The following is an 18960-nucleotide window of genomic DNA, read 5'->3' on the forward strand; positions in this document are numbered from 1 at the left end:
TACTTGTATATTCCATCTGTCTAATGTCACAATTGGGGGTTTGAAATGTTTTGACTAGACTAAAGAGATTAAAGCAAGAGGGAAAAGAATGCGAGAAATTAACAGTAAGAGAAGGGAAATATGCTAGGAGTTGGTCTACCGTGGCAGCTACACTATCGGGTCTACTGAGACGATTAAACTATTGATAAGAAGAGCTATGGTCGTCATCTTTCGGTCCTTAAACCGCCCTAGAGTCTCCTAACTTAGCTTTCGCCCTAATTAGGTATCACCTATTGTAATTAAGCAAGCCTTCCCTTCCAATCTTTCGATCCAGGTCGGGGTTAACTAGATAAATTGGTCTCCTGCATGCATACATTCAACCTGATAACAATTAAATTGCCTAATACAATTCTTATCGCAAGACTAATCTATTCAAGTCAATTATAACACATTGCTACCACGGCTTCCCTAATCCTAACATACTACGGAATTTAGCTAGACATGGAAATAAGGGAAACAAGAATAAAAGAAATAAGAGCAATAAACATTAAATTAAAGAGAGAGAAGGGAGGAAAGAATTACTAAATTAAAAGATCCGGAAATGAAGAACAAAAGTGGTAGTAACAATGATAGAGCAAAAGTAACGTCTGACAGTGTGCCCGATGAAAAGGGAGAGAGTGAGCGAGTTTAAATGACGTCCTAACCTTCCTATTTATAGGAAAATAGGATTTATTAACCTAATTGACGGAATTAAACCTAAAAAACCCAGCCCACCAGCGAAACCACTCGATCGAGTGGAATAAAACCACTCGATCGAGCAAACTGAGCTCAAAACTGGTCGATCGAAGGGAAAAGTTACTCGATCGACTAATTATTAAATCCTAGACCACTCGATCGACTAGAAAAGCACTCGATCGAGTGGAAACTAACTTCAGCAGCTCATTAATTCACGTTAGTTGACTTTGACGTGTCCTTTTAGCTCCCGAAACACCTTCATGCATCCCAAGACAGCTATAATTCCTGCTCCAAATTATCTCTTCCTCCAAATGCATGCAAAACGGACGGTAAACGGCTTGATTTCACTACTTTATGGTCCATTCCTGCAATTAAGACAAAATACACCAAAGTAGCATATTCGGGGCATTTCGTAGCATAAAACCACGATAGAAGCATAGAAGTACGTGCATAAAATAGGCTAAAAAGACTATATAAAATGCACTTATTAAATCTCCCTAAACCAAACCTTTACTCGTCCCCGAGTAAACTAAAATGCAACTAATGGAACGGAAAAGATAACTCAGAGCTAGATACAAATGCCCACTTAAGCCAATTTAATGCAAGTAAACTAACACTTATAGCAAACAGTCAAATGCAAACGAGTTATAAGATGTTTATAAACAAAGCTGAACCGTCGACCGTGCAAGACCTTTAATATTGGACTCTCACGGGTCACTCTTCTCTCATGAAGCAAAGGGTGAACATATATATGTAAGAGAGAAAGAAAAATAGTCGCTCACCTAGACTACGACCTACATAAACATGCATGCAACTAATATGATAGACAATTCTAACTACCGTACACACATTCCAACCAAACAAGGTCCTGTCACAGCCGAGGGCTTACAAAAATGTGGTAAAGTGAGGCAATGGGTAAGAAAAGGCAAAACATTTATGGGAATGTGAAGGTATAGGTGATCAAGCTAGTACCTAAACAAAACCATATGAAACATATCCATTTCCAACTCAATTATGAATTTTAACACGATGCCCTTCAATTGGCATAAAATGTCACCAACCCGAACTAGAAACACTCCTCAAATGATATAAAATTGAACATAGGAGCAGAAACCGTCAACAAACAACATACTTATCTTTTCTTTTTCTATTTCATCACGTCTATTTCGGTTTCCTTCTCTTGGCGCCAGAATTTGATACGGTCGTTTCTGTACCAAAAATAAATATCTAGATGACTACTAACAGAAGTCAGCGGTAAGTAGGGTCGATCTCCACAGGGAGGCGGTTTACTATCTACTTGTATATTCCATCTGTCTAATGTCACAATTGGGGGTTTGAAATGTTTTGACTAGACTAAAGAGATTAAAGCAAGAGGGAAAAGAATGCGAGAAATTAACAATAAGAGAAGGGAAATATGCTAGGAGTCGGTCTACCGTGGCAGCTACACTATCGGGTCTACTGAGACGATTAAACTATTGATAAGAAGAGCTATGGTCGTCACCTTTCGGTCCTTAAACCGCCCTAGAGTCTCCTAACTTAGCTTTCGCCCTAATTAGGTATCACCTATTGTAATTAAGCAAGCCTTCCCTTCCAATCTTTCGATCCAGGTCGGGGTTAACTAGATAAATTGGTCTCCTGCATGCATACATTCAACCTGATAACAATTAAATTGCCTAATACAATTCTTATCGCAAGACTAATCTATTCAAGTCAATTATAACACATTGCTACCACGGCTTCCCTAATCCTAACATACTACGGAATTTAGCTAGACATGGAAATAAGGGAAACAAGAATAAAAGAAATAAGAGCAATAAACATTAAATTAAAGAGAGAGAAGGGAGGAAAGAATTACTAAATTAAAAGATCCGGAAATGAAGAACAAAAGTGGTAGTAACAATGATAGAGCAAAAGTAACGTCTGACAGTGTGCCCGATGAAAAGGGAGAGAGTGAGCGAGTTTAAATGACGTCCTAACCTTCCTATTTATAGGAAAATAGGATTTATTAACCTAATTGACGGAATTAAACCTAAAAACCCAGCCCACTGCGAAACCACTCGATCGAGTGGAATAAAACCACTCGATCGAGCAAACTGAGCTCAAAACTGGTCGATCGAAGGGAAAAGTTACTCGATCGACTAATTATTAAATCCTAAACCACTCGATCGACTAGAAAAGCACTCGATCGAGTGGAAACTAACTTCAATCAGCACTCATTAATTCACGTTAGTTGACTTTGACTTGTCCTTTTAGCTCCCGAAACACCTTCACGCATCCCAAGACAAATATATAATTCCTGCTCCAAATTATCTCTTCCTCCAAATGCATGCAAAACGGACGAACGAACGGCTTGATTTCACTACTTTATGGTCCATTCCTGCAATTAAGACAAAATACACCAAAGTAGCATATTCGGGGCATTTCGTAGCATAAAACCACGATAGAAGCATAGAAGTACGTGCATAAAATAGGCTAAAAAGACTATATAAAATGCACGTATCAAATCTCCCCAAACCAAACCTTTACTCGTCCCCGAGTAAACTAAAATGCAACTAATGGAACGGAAAAGATAACTCAGAGCTAGCTACAAATGCCCACTTAAGCCAATTTAATGCAAGTAAACTAACACTTATAGCAAACAGTCAAATGCAAACGAGTTATAAGATGTTTATAAACAAAGCTGAACCGTCGACCTTGCAAGACCTTTAATAATGGACTCTCACGGGTCACTCTTCTCTCATGAAGCAAAGGGTGAACATATATATGTAAGAGAGAAAGAAAAATAGTCGCTCACCTAGACTACGACCTACATAAACATGCATGCAACTAATATGATAGACAATTCTAACTACCGTACACACATTCCAACCAAACAAGGTCCTGTCACAGCCGAGGGCTTACAAAAATGTGGTAAAGTGAGGCAATGGGTAAGAAAAGGCAAAACATTTATGGGAATGTGGAGGTATAGGTGATCAAGCTAGTACCTAAACAAAACCATATGAAACATATCCATTTCCAACTCAATTATGAATTTAACACGATGCCCTTCAATTGGCATAAAATCTCACCAACCCGAACTAGAAACACTCCTCAAATGATATAAAATAGAACATAGGAGCAGAAACCGTCAACAAACAACATACTTATCTTTTCTTTTTCTATTTCATCACGTCTATTTCGGTTTCCTTCTCTTCACATTTTTTTTCTTTTTTCGAATTCTTTTCTTTTCATTTTTCATGTCTTTTTTTCTTTCTTTTTCACGTTTTTTTTTTTCATCATCCTCCTTTTCTTCATAAATTACCAACTCCGAATCAATATGATATGAGCCAAAATTTGATACAATAGCCAATATACCGCAGAACAATCTAAACTAGCTTGACAAGTCAGGCTAAATTTGGATGTAGCTAAGGGTCAACATGCAAATTAGGCTAATGTGGAGTTAAATGGGTAAAGGTGAAAGAAAAGGAAAATTGTAAACACCTCCCTGCATGTGACACCAACCACTAACCCGAATGTATGAAGGCAAAAAGCGATTGAATTTCATATACATGCAAATTAATCAACATGCTATGCAAGGAGTAACTACTCACAATCCTACATGAAACTGGTCATAAATGACACCAGTTTATACGACTCTAATCCTTAGAATTTATAAGTAGGTTGCCAAAATTTCAGGTCAAGTCTATTTGTTCAGCTGAATTTAACATAAACTCGTAGATATGCAATAAGACAATGCTAAAAGATAACAGTTCAATGCAAGGCTTAAGCAAAAAGACAAAAGTAGAGCAATTTCATCATTGAAATCTACCGTTCCGACTCAACCTATATGCGAAAATAAACGTGAAATTTTTTGAAATTTTCGATTTTTTCAATTTTTATGAGATTTTAATTTTTTTTTTTGAATTAAAAACAATGCAAACGTAAATTAAATATGATAACAGAAATGCAAATAAAAACAACATGCAGACACAGATATGGATGCATAACCTCCCCAAACCAAACTGTACAATGCCCTCATTGTACCAAAACATGGAAAGGAAATGCAAACTGAAGGAGAAAGAGACTAAATGCGGAAAACTCACAAGATTTCGCGAATAAAGGGACCTCCCCAAACCGACCATGAACATGGGAGGTTGCTAAGGCCCGGAAAACCGTCTCAGGAAGCTAATCCAAGTCAAAAACACTCGATAGCAGTCGTACAATGGCTGATCGAGTAAAATGGGCATCCAAAACTGCTCGATCGAGGAGAAAAGCAGTCGATCGAGTAGTTCTCTATCTGCAGGTGGTCGATCGAGTAAATTAATCACTCGATCGAGTGAATCCATCAGCTAAAGTGCTCGATCGAGTAGAAAAACTACTCGATCGAGTAATTCTCAATGTATTCCTGCAAAATGCAATTAAAAACAGCCCGCAAACTAACTAAACAAGCATACTGAGATAGTCTATGGTATAAAAACCATTTATTACAACTGAAATAAAATAAAAATGCAAAATAAAATCGCCGGGTTGCCTCCCGGGTAGCGCTAGCTTCAGTCAGGTCCCAGCTCGACCTTCTTTTTCTTCGAGCCACTATAATTAGTTACAATCAAAACAACTCAAAGCGCGCAGCATGAGATCGTACATCTGCGCATGTGCTACACAGAAATGTAAGTAGCACCATAATGGAGTAAAGAAATAGGAAATAAAAATATGTAAACATTTAAGTCTAACAAATTTCCTATGCGAGCTCCTAAATTTATCCACAAAATATAGGAACTCGGGAGCAATTAATGATAATCTAGGGCTCCATTTCAGATTAACAATTTTGTGATGATAAGGATGGTGAAAAATCGTTAAATTACGCGTCCACATATGAGAGGGTATAGCTTTAAAGGAAAAAGCACGAAGACAATGAGGCATAACACTATTAAAACAAACAATAATAAGATTATCATTTACTACCTTAGGTTGGTCGCTCTCAATGACGGAATCATGGATAAAAGAATTTATTACCTCTTCCGCGCTAGGAGTAATTACCGACTCAGCTGCTTCTTCATCAACCTCCTCAATGGATTTCATCCCGTAAATCTCGGCCTCAAGCGCATCCAGCTCGACTTTGAATAGGGGAGACTCACCATAACCGTTATCATCATCAAAATCGTCATCTAAATCAAACCCATATGACGAATCAAAGCTCCTAATGACCAATTCAGTCGATCGAGCAGAATAATCACTCGATCGACCAATTTCCTCCTGCGTTTCACTCGATCGAGTAGAAATTTCACTCGATCGAGCACTTTCTCTTGGAAATTCACTTGATCGACTAATATTAGTCACTCGATCGAGTGATACCTCCTGTACAGGGCTGAAATCCTCGTGTAAGGCAGTGAAATGTGATAGAAACTCATCGTCCGAGTCTTAAAGGCATCCTCAGCATTGGGCAACACGGTTTCCTCAGGGGAAAAACCGCTCTCAGCAAGGTATACCTCTTCTAGTTGCCAATTATCCGACTCAGCTGCTAACTGAGCAATTTCAGACTCCGGCTCAATGATTCGAGCATCCATTCGTCTATCACTCTCTTGCCTCATGGATACGAATGTGCCAAAATTTGACACGAATGTCTTCATTAAAGACCTCAGCTCCGCAATCTCTTCTTCTTGTATATCAGGAGGATCTTGTTGCAGTGGCCATTGATAGGGTGGATGTGGCGGCACAACTACTGCTGCTTGACTAGCTCGTCTACGCTGCTTGAACGCGTAAACTTTGTCATTCTCTGCCAGACAAAAAAATGCATCATGCCCAGCAGCACCACATCTCCCGCAGTAAATCACCGGCTGTTCCATATAATAGAACATCGGTGACGGGTCAAAGGTACTCAAGCCTTCCCTTTGACGATCTTTCACCTAGAACTGTCTAGGTAGTACCTGTAAGGCCTATCAAAACAGCACTAAAGGAAAGATTAGAACAACCTCAAGGGAAAAATCCCCTGAGGCTAAAAACAGATAAAAATTAAACAAATAAATAAATAGATTGCCTCCCCGGCAACGGCGCCAGAATTTGATACGGTCGTTTCTGTACCAAAAATAATTACCTAGATTACTACTAACAGAAGTCAGCGGTAAGTAGGGTCGATCTCCACAGGGAGGCGGTTTACTATCTACTTGTATATTCCATCTGTCTAATGTCACAATTGGGGGTTTGAAATGTTTTGACTAGACTAAAGAGATTAAAGCAAGAGGGAAAAGAATGCGAGAAATTAACAGTAAGAGAAGGCAAATATGCTAGGAGTCGGTCTACCGTGGCAGCTACACTATCGGGTCTACTGAGACGATTAAACTATTGATAAGAAGAGCTATGGTCGTCACCTTTCGGTCCTTAAACCGCCATAGAGTCTCCTAACTTAGCTTTCGCCCTAATTAGGTATCACCTATTGTAATTAAGCAAGCCTTCCCTTCCAATCTTTCGATCCAGGTCGGGGTTAACTAGATAAATTGGTCTCCTGCATGCATACATTCAACCTGATAACAATTAAATTGCCTAATACAATTCTTATCGCAAGACTAATCTATTCAAGTCAATTATAACACATTGCTACCACGGCTTCCCTAATCCTAACATACTACGGAATTTAGCTAGACATGGAAATAAGGGAAACAAGAATAAAAGAAATAAGAGCAATAAACATTAAATTAAAGAGAGAGAAGGGAGGAAAGAATTACTAAATTAAAAGATCCGGAAATGAAGAACAAAAGTGGTAGTAACAATGATAGAGCAAAAGTAACGTCTGACAGTGTGCCCGATGAAAAGGGAGAGAGTGAGTGAGTTTAAATGACGTCCTAACCTTCCTATTTATAGGAAAATAGGATTTATTAACCTAATTGACGGAATTAAACCTAAAAAACGCAGCCCACCAGCGAAACCACTCGATCGAGTGGAATAAAACCACTCGATCGAGCAAACTGAGCTCAAAACTGGTCGATCGAAGGGAAAAGTTACTCGATCGACTAATTATTAAATCCTAAACCACTCGATCGACTAGAAAAGCACTCGATCGAGTGGAAACTAACTTCAGCAGCTCATTAATTCACGTTAGTTGACTTTGACTTGTCCTTTTAGCTCCCGAAACACCTTCACGCATCCCAAGACAACTATAATTCCCGCTCCAAATTATCTCTTCCTCCAAATGCATGCAAAACGGACGGTAAACGGCTTGATTTCACTACTTTATGGTCCATTCCTGCAATTAAGACAAAATACACCAAAGTAGCATATTCGGGGCATTTCGTAGCATAAAACCACGATAAAAGCATAGAAGTACGTGCATAAAATAGGCTAAAAAGACTATATAAAATGCACGTATCAACACCCTTTTGGAGGTCGTCTTCAATGCGGGTTCCGAGGATTTGCAGATCCTGGAATATCTTGATGTTTTGGTATCTCAGTAAGTTGGCATATACCGGGCGGAGATTGTTGACAAATTTTTCCACCAAAGTTGACACACTCGGCCTTCTGACCAACTTAGTGCTTTCTCTCCTCCAACGGTTAAGAATTCGGTGAATCCTTCCTTATCATTTTGAGTTAGGACCTTAAGAGTACGGGTATTGGCTTGGATTTCGACATTGTCGGCATATTGCTTAGCAAATTCAACTGCAACCTCATCCCAGGTAGTAAGGTTCTTCGGGTCAAGGGAGTAGTACCATTGGCGAGGGATCGGTTCCAAGGATGATGCAAAGATCCGGGTGAAGAGTTCCTGTTTGACCCCTTTTATGGCCATGTAATCCTTGAAGGCTCGGATGTGGTTGAGTGGGTCCTCCACTCCTTTGAATTTGGGCACATTAGTCAAGGTAAAGTTGTCGGGTAGTTGATCCCCAACGGGTTCAAATCTTCGGTTATTCCGAAGGTGGATGTTGTTACCCCGGGCTAGGAGTTGTTCTTCCAGGAGCTTGAGCCTTTTCTCAGTTTCAGTCAAGGGCGGAGGGTTGTGTTCTAAATTTCCTTGTTTTCCAGGGTGCCGATACGGATCTCGACACGGTCCAAGGTGACCTTAAGAGCAGTGAGCAGGCTGGCTAGCTGGGCAGTTGTAACATCTCTGTTGTCATTCTCGTTGATGGATGAAGTTGAAGACGGGGCCATGGTTCTGAGGCAGAAAAACGGCTCACATTACAACTCAATCCGACACGGTTCGAAGACTGAACGTAGACAACACAAAAGACGGAACAAATATTGGACTCATCAAGACGAGGGTGACCGTGAGTGGTACCTCAGTGCTGACTCGATTTATGATGTGACGGGGTTGAGCGAACTTCGACTCGTGTCCAACGTAGCGGCGTGACGTCGTTGGATATGTCTCGTGGTGAGACGACTCATAAGTAAAGACCCGTAAGTACGTTTACTTCGACTCGATAGACACGAGGCGGAATTGGAATGGTGGACTGAGGTTTTCGAAAATAGAGATTTTCAAAAAGATTCGTTTGTCGCTTTATGGACGGCTTCCGAAGATAGGGATCTCCACAAGTCGGTCAGTTGAAAGGTTGTCTTAAGTTTGTTTGCGAAAGACAGTTTGAGTTTGAGTCGGTTCAGAAAACAATGTACTGTTTCCCCAGATGGTTTTTGAAATTCCAAATTGTATGTTTTGAAAATCGAGTTTTAAAATGTTAGAAAAGGTCTCGGGGACGGTGCATGGCCCTCGGGATCTCGAAAGTGTCTCGAGAAAAGGGTGTGTGCTTTTGTCGGGTTTTGAAAGAGCCATTGTCGGTGCGAGACGGGTTAAAATCCGTGTCTTGACGCGGCGATTATAACGGCGTAAAAAGGTGTTTCTGAAATGGTTGTAGAAAACCGGGTTTGAAAATCGTCATTACGACGGCGTAGAAAGGCGTGTTGAAATGGTTGTAGAAAATCGTGTTTGAAAATCGTCATTACGACGGCCTAGAAAGGCGAGTTAAAATGGTTATAGGAAATCGGGTTTGAAAATCGTCATTACGACGGCCTAGAAAGGCGTGTTAAAAAAGCAATGGTCGGCGAAAGACCGGGTTTCGAAATGGCCATTATAACGGGGCAAAAAGGTGTTTTTGAAAGTTTGAAAATGACACGGAAGGACTTATGATCACGTAGCACATAAGCACTCGCAGTTTCATTATATTATGCATAATGCTGACACGGGTTTTAGCTTAAAAGGGTGGGTTACACACCAAGCAATCAAACCCCGATTTGTGAGAGGGATACCAATCCAAATAAAGTGTGTAAGGAGGGTGCCCTAGCCTCGTGCTCGAAGGTGGTGAAAGCTCTTTGACGAAACAGAAATGTGTAACGTCAACGGTATGCTTGACTCAATCGGGATTCGAAACGCGGGGATGAGAAAACTCATGCCAACGGGACGAGCCAATTGGTCGAAAAGGGTTAGGTTGTGGGCCCGGACAAGGAACCCGACCGTGACCGTAATATCAATTAATGCATTTCAACCAAGACCTCGTTCGAGTCTCACCATCTAGGGATCGCAAAGACACAAGTGTCCTAGTTTTCCCCAGCGGAGTCGCCAATCTGTGGACATGGCCCACCTGCGTATGCCCAGCCGATCTGTGGATAACGGCAGCGGTTTTTTGAAAGCCACGTTCGGCGGCGTAAGAATGCTTTCGACGGGATCGTTTTAGATCGGTCGGTTTCGTCTCGGCAAGGGTCTCGAAACGATTAGAGATGTTCGGAGTCGCCACCAAGCATTTGTGGGATGCTTGGAACCCGTTCGAATCCACTTTATACCTTGGTCAAACGAAGCACAAAGCAGGGTTTGACATAGGTACTAAAGATAAGGAATCGTCCCTCTTTAGCATCCTATCTCTAGAATGACTCTCGTACGCCCTGGATAAGGTCGTCCACTATCCAAAGTTTCTGAGTAAGAGGTGAAGGTATGTATTGGGAAGCCCTTTAATAAGACACCCAATCTCGCCCGCGGTAGCGGCCTCTACTGATCGATCTTGGTTGGTTGAATGCAAAAATTGATAAAACGGTTTAAATGCATGAATACGCATCCAAAAGTTTAACCTAACATGTGAGCTTTCTACATCGGTTTGAATTAATCAAAGTATCAAGTATAAGATGTCGAGTTGGATTTATGGTTGATTTGCATGCAAGACGGAAATTAAACATCCATTTACCGAGTTAGGTTTATGGTGCATAACGGGATCTATTTGTCTTAGTAAGACATTTTGCAAATATGATGTTTGAATGAGCAAATTCGTGATCTGACCCGTCCTGTATTCGGGTTAACCGAAGTCGGGGTCGTCCTAGACGAATGCTGGAAGGGGAACAGACCCTGCATCAGGCAGCCATAAGAGGCGCGAGCCTATTGGCGATGCAAATGGGTCTCCCCTGGTTTGAAAATAGAAAAATGAAAGGCCTGTTTTAGGCGCGAGTCAGTCAACGATGGAAGACGTGTTTTGACCTTTGAAAGAGTTTTTCAAATGTTTTGAATAACAGGTGTTTGAACCCGTTTTGGTTTGAAAAGGTCGTTTAGACCGCTTTTGTGTTGATTTGAAGAACGGGACTTGAATAATCATCATCGTTTTGATGATATTCGGTGTCGGGTTCGATTTTGTAAACTTGACATGAATAGTTTTGAAAAATAATTATGAACTAATTGTTTTAAGTTCATTTAAATATAATTAGTCAATATTCATCATCGTACTCGGGTTAAAATCCGACATGGTATGTGGAACCTAGGATGACTTTGTATTGGTGACTAATACATTTGTTTTGAAAATGTAAAGAAATGATGAAAGGCTTTAAAATACCCTCCAAAATGTAAATAAATGAAATAAAAGGTTTTAAAATACCTTTTATAATGTAATTAACCAAATATTATCACCGAAACACGGATTAAACCGTCATGGTATTAGGAACCAAGGGTGAAAAATGTTTTATGGTTAAAAACTTGTAAAAATGGTTTGAAAATACTTGAAATCGTAAAAACCGATTACAAATATGAAATGAAAATAAAGGAAATGAAGAGACCATACACGGTTTGGATTTGAGGGTGAGGCAGGCCGCCTTAGGCGCGAGCCTGTGTGCTACGTAAGTAGCCTCTGCCTCAACCAAAAATCCGGTTTTGGCTCATTCTTCCCATATTTTGGACCATATTATGCATGATTTAGCATGTTATAGTCATGAAACATATGAAAACATGATAAAAGAATATTTTTACACCCTCATACTTACATGTTAGGCTTATGGCGAGAAATCGACGTAAGTGTATCAACTCGTTTGGTCGGAAAACTCGGTTTAAAACCGTTTTGGTAAGTAAAAAGAGTGTTTTGTTAAGTTTAGTGATGGTTTTGTGGTCGAGATGGTCGGTCAAGTGATTTAATGCACAATGACGGTACCAAACAATGTGTAAGGCTTGTGTTTACGATCGGTAGGTCGTAAACACGTGTCGGATTGTGACTTAGGAAGTCGAGTCGAGAATTTTATGGGAGAAAAGAGGGGGCGGACACTCGTGTAATTCTCAAATGGTGTAATTTGAAGGTTATTTATAGGAGAATGAGTGGTTGTGTGAGTTTTGAGCGACGTGGCCACCTGGGCTGCTCAAAGAGGCGCGAGCCATGTCGCACGTCTTCGAGGTGTCTTGTCACTATCACACGAATGCAATCATGATTTGTTCTATCCTAGGATTTGGATGAACATGTTTGGTACTTTACTATGTAAGATTCCGGGAAATCGTAACACAGAAGCATTTGAATGGTTTGTTTTTTGTGTTTGACTCGGTTTGACTCGTTGTTGGAGTCGGGATTTGAATTTTGAGTCGGTTTTTGGTCCGGTGTCGGTTTTGACTCTAGTTAGTGTCATTGCGACCCCGTCGTCATGCATTAAACACTCCAGGTACTTTTGAAAAGTTTTGAAATGTTTTATTTTTAAAATCGTTTTAAGTTTTCCGACGTAAAGTTGTACACAAACTGTCGATCAAACGCTGCGATTCCTAAGCATGTTGTAGTCCGATAATCATCGGGTGTTTGTTGGAGTCTCATCAGATACTGGGTATCTACACAACTCCCTTTTAATTGCATTACTTTGCTTTCATTACTTTACTTCTATTTTGTTGATTAGTTTAGATTACACATCATCTCAACCCAAATTGTGACACCCTAAGACATAGCTATTTACAATTGAGAATCCTACATCAATACCCGCCCCTTGGGATCCGACCTTTACTTACCTCTTTACTAAGAGTATTTTGTGAAGTTATAAATATTGTTTTGGTTGGTAGATTTTTACGACGAGTTTGTATCGGACCAAAAATGGCGCCGTTGCCGGGGACGGTGTTAAGTTGATTTGATTTTCATTAATTGTTTTTAGTTAAGTCTTTCTTTGCCTTGGTGGAGAGCACTTCCTCAAGGTACTTCTCACCTTTTTCTCTTAGTGTACTTTGCAAGATGGACATTATAGATTGTTGTGTAGAGGACCATATGAGTACTACTTTCATCAAAGACCCTTTGCAAGCATTGGAGGCCTTAGAAGCAAGTGAGGCCAAAAACAAGCATTGGGAATTAGAAGTAGATCTCCTTGAAGCCGCTCTAGCCAACAAAGAGCTCACTTATGAGCAATCCATATTGATAAATTATATTCTCGAGGAAGCATCGCAATCCACTAAAGTAGAACAAGCAACCAAAGATCATACCGTGGAAGACGAAGAACTAGACTAATATGTCATGGAGTTTGAGTAGGATGGGTATGAAGAGCTTGAGGAATAAATTGACTACGCCATGAGGATGGAATGTGTAATGGAGATGGTAAATGCCCCTAGTGAACCTTCAATGGTAGAAACTGAGGTACAAACTCAAACTCTAAAAAACCTTCCCCCAAATTCAAAGTATGCTTACCTCGATGAATCTAAAACCAAACCCGTGATTGTTAATGAAAAACTTGATGAGAATCAATTGGAAAGTTTGCTTAATGTGTTAAAACAACATGAACAGGCTATAGGTTATAGTCTAGATGACCTTAAGAGGATAAGACCCAATTTTTGCATGCATAGGATTCATCTACAAGAAGACCATAGGCCCACCATTCAAGGACAAAGGAGACTAAACCCCCACTTGCAAGAAGTTGTAACAGCGGAGGTTATGAAATTACTTGATGTGAGAATCATTTATCCTATATCGGATTTTCTGTGTGTTAGCCCCATTCAAGTGGTACCTAAGAAAGGAGGTACCACGGTGGTAACAAATGATAAGAACGAGCTAATATCCACAAGAAAGATCATCGGTTGGCATATGTGTATTGACTATCGTAAATTAAATTCCGCAACAAGAAAGGATCATTTCCCCTACCATTCATTAACCAAATGCTTGAGAGGTTAGCCTCTAACAAATTCTTTTGCTACCTTGACAGGTACTCGCGATTCTTCCAAATCCCGATACACCCGGACGACCAACACAAGACCATTTTCACATGTCCCTACGGTGCTTTTGCATATAGGAGAATGCCCTTTGGGCTATGTAATGCTCCCGCCACTTTCCAAAGATGCATGATGAGTGTCTTTTCCGACTATTTAGAAACCATAATGGAAGTTTTTATCGATGATTTTAGCGTCTATGGAAAAGACTTTGACTCTTTCTTGCATAACCTTTCTCTTGTATTGCAAAAATGTGAAGATGTTAGCCTTGTCTTGAATTGGGAAAATTGTCATTTTATGGTCAATGAAGGTATTGTCTTGGGTCATTTAATCTCGGAAAAGGGCATCGAAGTTGACAAGGCCAAAGTTGAGGTTATAGAGAAACTCCCACCTCCCGTGAATGTTAGAGGGGTGAGGAGCTTTCTCGGTCACGCGGGTTTCTATCGCCGTTTCATAAAAGATTTTTCCAAAATTGTGAAACCCCTTACTCAACTTTTGCTTAAGGATGCCCAATTCCAATTTACTAATGAGTGTGTTGAAGCTTTTGATAGAATCAAGGAAGCACTAATCTCGGCACCAATCATCCAACCACCAAATTGGGAACTACCATTTGAGATCATGTGCGATGCGAGTAACTACACCGTTGGAGCGGTTCTTGGCCAACGGGTAGAAAAGGCTTTATATGCTATCTATTACATAAGCAAGACTCTTGATTCCGCCCAAGTGAACTATGATACTACCGAGAAGGAAATCCTTGCCATTGTCTATGCTTTAGACAAATTCCGTTCCTATTTGTTTGGATCAAAAGTGATTGTTTTCTCGGATCACCGTGCTCTTAGACATCTCTTGATTAAGAAAGAAGAAAAGCCAAGTTTGTTGAGATGGATTTTGCTACTCCAAGAATTTAATTTGGAAATAAGAGATAAGAAGGGAGCCGAGAATGTGGTAGCGGATCACTTGTCAATAATTCGATTCCACAATGATGAGGGAGAGACACCGATCAATGACTCTTTCCCCGATGATATCTTGATGACTAACCATTCACAACTTGAGAAGCACACCAGACCGTGGTTCGCCGACTATGCTAATTACATTGTTGGAGGAGTTCTTCCTCCAAACTTGAACTACAATCAAAGAAAGAGATTCTTGTTTGAAGTGAAGAGATATTTTTGGGACGATCCCAATCTTTACAAGGAATGTAGTGATGGACTTTACCGAAGATGCATACCCCAATGGGAAGTTCAAGGTGTTTTAGAAGGATGCCATTCATCACCATATGGAGGACATCATGGAGAACGAAGAACAATTGCTAAAGTCCTTCAATCGGGCTTCTTTTGGCCTACCATGTTTGAAGATGCTAGAGAATTTATTCTCCATTGTGATCCTTGCCAAAGAACCAGGAACATTTCTTGGAGAAATGAGATGCCGCAACGAGGAATATTGGAGGTAGAAATTTTTGATGTATGGGGGATTGACTACCAAGGACCATTTGTATCATCTCAAGGAAACAAGTACATTCTTGTAGCCGTCGATTATGTATCAAAGTGGGTAGAAGCAATTGCTACTCCAACCGATGATGCCAAGACGGTTACTAAACTTCTCAAGAAAGTAATCTTTCCAATATTCGGAGTCCCTAGAGCAATCATTAGTGATGGAGGGACACATTTCCATGAAAAGAAGCTCACATCTCTTTTGGCAAAGTATGGTGTTCAACATAGAACCGGATTGGGATACCATCCTCAAACAAGCGGTCAAGTTGAAGTTTTGAATAGATAGATCAAGCAAATTCTTGAAAAGGTTGTTAACAAGTCTCGTAAGGATTGGAGCATGAAGCTTGACGACACTCTTTGGGCTTATAGGACAGCCTATAAGACTCCCATAGGAGCCTCCCCTTACAAACTAGTTTATGAAAAGGCATGCCATTTGCCAATCGAATTGGAGTACAAAGCCTTTTGAGCAATCAAAGCTCTCAACCTTGACCTCAAGTTAAGTGGTCAAAAAAGGATAATGCAAATTCAAGAGTTGGAGGAATTCCGACTACAATCCTACGAAAATGCAAAGATCTACAAGGAAAGAACTAAATTGCTTCATGACAAGAGGATTAGGCAAAAAGCCTTGCACAAGGGAGACAAAGTCCTTCTATTTAACTCCCGATATCAACTTTTTCCCGGGAAGTTAAATTCAAGATGGATGGGTCCCTATGTAATCACCAAAGTGGGAAAGTATGGAGACTTTGAAATAAAGTCGGAAGATGGAAACAAGTTCAAAGTCAACGGCCAAAGGTTGAAACCATAGTATGAAGAAGCATTCATCGGAGAAGTATAGGTCATCCGCCTCGAGCCTCTCCCGCCATGAATTGACCATCAATGAGAGAGTTTGGGCGAGTCCTCTCCAAACCACCATTTGTAAATATACTAACTCTTCTCACTTGTATTTTTAACTTTATTGCATTTACATATAATTTCCATAAAGCATGATTTTGACATGGGAATTGGTGAGGGAGTGTTACTAACTCGTTTGATGAATAAAGGATTTAGCAATTCAAGTGTGGGGAAGCACTCTCATTAATGAATGAAATAAGGAGAAAGGAGAACAAAAAGGAGGAAACCCCCACGGGCGTCCGTGAAGGGGATCCGAGCGTCCTGTCCTTGGGATGCAGGTCCTGGGAGAGCTGGAATTGAAGAAAGGGTTCTGTTACAAAATCTGAGTAGGTCATATTCAGGACGCTCGTCCCATGCCATGAGCCGCCCATCTTGTGAAAACTCCGCGCGTCCTGGCATGCTTCAAAATTATGAATTCACGCTGTTTGTAAATCAGCACGTCCCCAGGAGGATCCGAACATCCCTAGAAGGAATCCGCTCATCTTGGATAAAACCGCGCGTCCTGGCACGGGTTGGAAAATTCAGGATGTACTGTGTTAGAATTCGAGCGTCCTGAGCTCGATCCGCCTGTCCCTATCTGCTCGTCCAAAATTTTCTTCAAAGCAGATCCGCCCGTCCCGAGCACGATCCGAGCGTCTTCCTCCCGTACTGCTCTTCTACTTTCGACAAGTGGATTCTTCTCTCAACCACCCATTTTAGGACACCTCATCCTTCTTTCCTCTATAAAACATAAAGCCCCCTCCCATATGACTCAAAACACACCAAAAGCACCCATTTTCCTCTCTTAATTAAAACCCCCCAAAACCTAGGGTTTCAAGAAGGATCTCAATTACAAAGAATATCTTCATCTTCAACAAGCAAAACTTCAAGATCAACTTTTAACATGAGAACAAGAGGGTCCTTGCCTCGAGAAAGGAGAATAAGAAGAGTAATTGGAAGCTCTTCAACATCTCACCTCAACACATTGAGGAGAGAGAATGAAGAAATTATTGATCTCTCAAGACTTGATGAGTTCTCCAACATAGAATTTGTCAATGATGCTCAAAGAATCGTCTTTCATCGTCTCCTTGGTAAGAATATTCTTCCTACTAAACTCATGTGCCATGAGACATTAAGGAAACTAGGAATTTATCATCAAACCGAGGCACTTTTGAAATATTTGGTCTTTCAACTATGTTCAACATGCATGAGCTCACATATCGACACTTAGTCCTCGAATTCTTGAGTTTTCTGAAAATATCTACCTTGAACAAGACGATTTGTGTGGAGTTTAGACTAGAGAACACAACTCGAATGATGACTCTTGTGGAATTTTCTAGTGTTGGGTCTTGATGTATAACCTACCCGTACATCAAAACCTCAGAATTATAGCATTGCACCTCTATGGCGAGCCTTGACGGGCCGCGATTTCTCCTTATTCAAGGAATGCTCGACCTCTTATATTCAAAACCCCATTATCCGGCTCACCTACCGTTTCATTACGAGTACGCTCTTAGCTCGTCGTGATCCCGCGGTTGTGAATGAACTCGATCTAGTATTTATGGAGTTTTATCTAAAGATACAAGGGAGGAGCGGTTACCATTTCAACGCCCCCTTAGTACTTCTTGAAAGATGGGCAAAATTCCGGAATGGAGATGATGATGATATGATCCATATTGTCAATGGAGGATTAATAACAAGGCTTGCTAAATTCTTCAATCCATCTTTCAACAACAACAATGCTTAGGTACCTCTCGCAGGTACTACCAAGATTGAAGAGATGTTAATATTCCAACAACACCATTGGATCACTTTTGAAGGTTATGAGCGGAAGATCAAGTGGCTCACCAACGGGAGCACCCCTATTTTTCTTCCAATGGAAGATTTAATAAGGATATCACCTCGAAGGGGTCCCCACTCACAAGTACCATCCTACCTCATCCCAACTCACTCAAACCAAGCAAATCGAACCCCACCTTCTACCGAACCTCAACAAAATGAACATCAAACAAATGAAAGAGAGAAAGTTGCTATCCCGCCTTACCCGTTTCCATATCAACCGTACAATCACCCAAATCCCTTCATCCTTCCTAGAGATTACTTTGTAACGGGTCTACTCTAAGATTTACACCAAAAGCAATATGAAGCAAGGGTGGACAATTACTATGCTCTCTATCCACAATTTCACTGGTTGGCCCATCAAGGGCATATTAGTGAAGAGGAAATGCTTCCCTCTTGGGCTCAAATAGATATCCTTTTCCCAAACTCGGCGCATGCCAATGGTGGAACATATGGACATGGAGAAGGAGAAGGAGAAAAGTCAAGTGGCGGTGATACGGTGGAAGTCAATAGTGAGGGGGACGAATTTATGGATTTCTATGAGAGCGATGAATCGCGAGCACAATGGGATAGTGATCTTGGAGGGGATGATGGTAACTAATGAAGATGTTCATGAGTTAGGTGGAGCGGGCATGAGGCACCCACCATGGCCAAGGTGAAGCTCTTCTTTCCCCCTCATTTTTCATG

Source organism: Silene latifolia, chromosome 10, assembly GCF_048544455.1.
Source record: "Silene latifolia isolate original U9 population chromosome 10, ASM4854445v1, whole genome shotgun sequence".
Lineage (NCBI taxonomy): Eukaryota > Viridiplantae > Streptophyta > Magnoliopsida > Caryophyllales > Caryophyllaceae > Silene > Silene latifolia.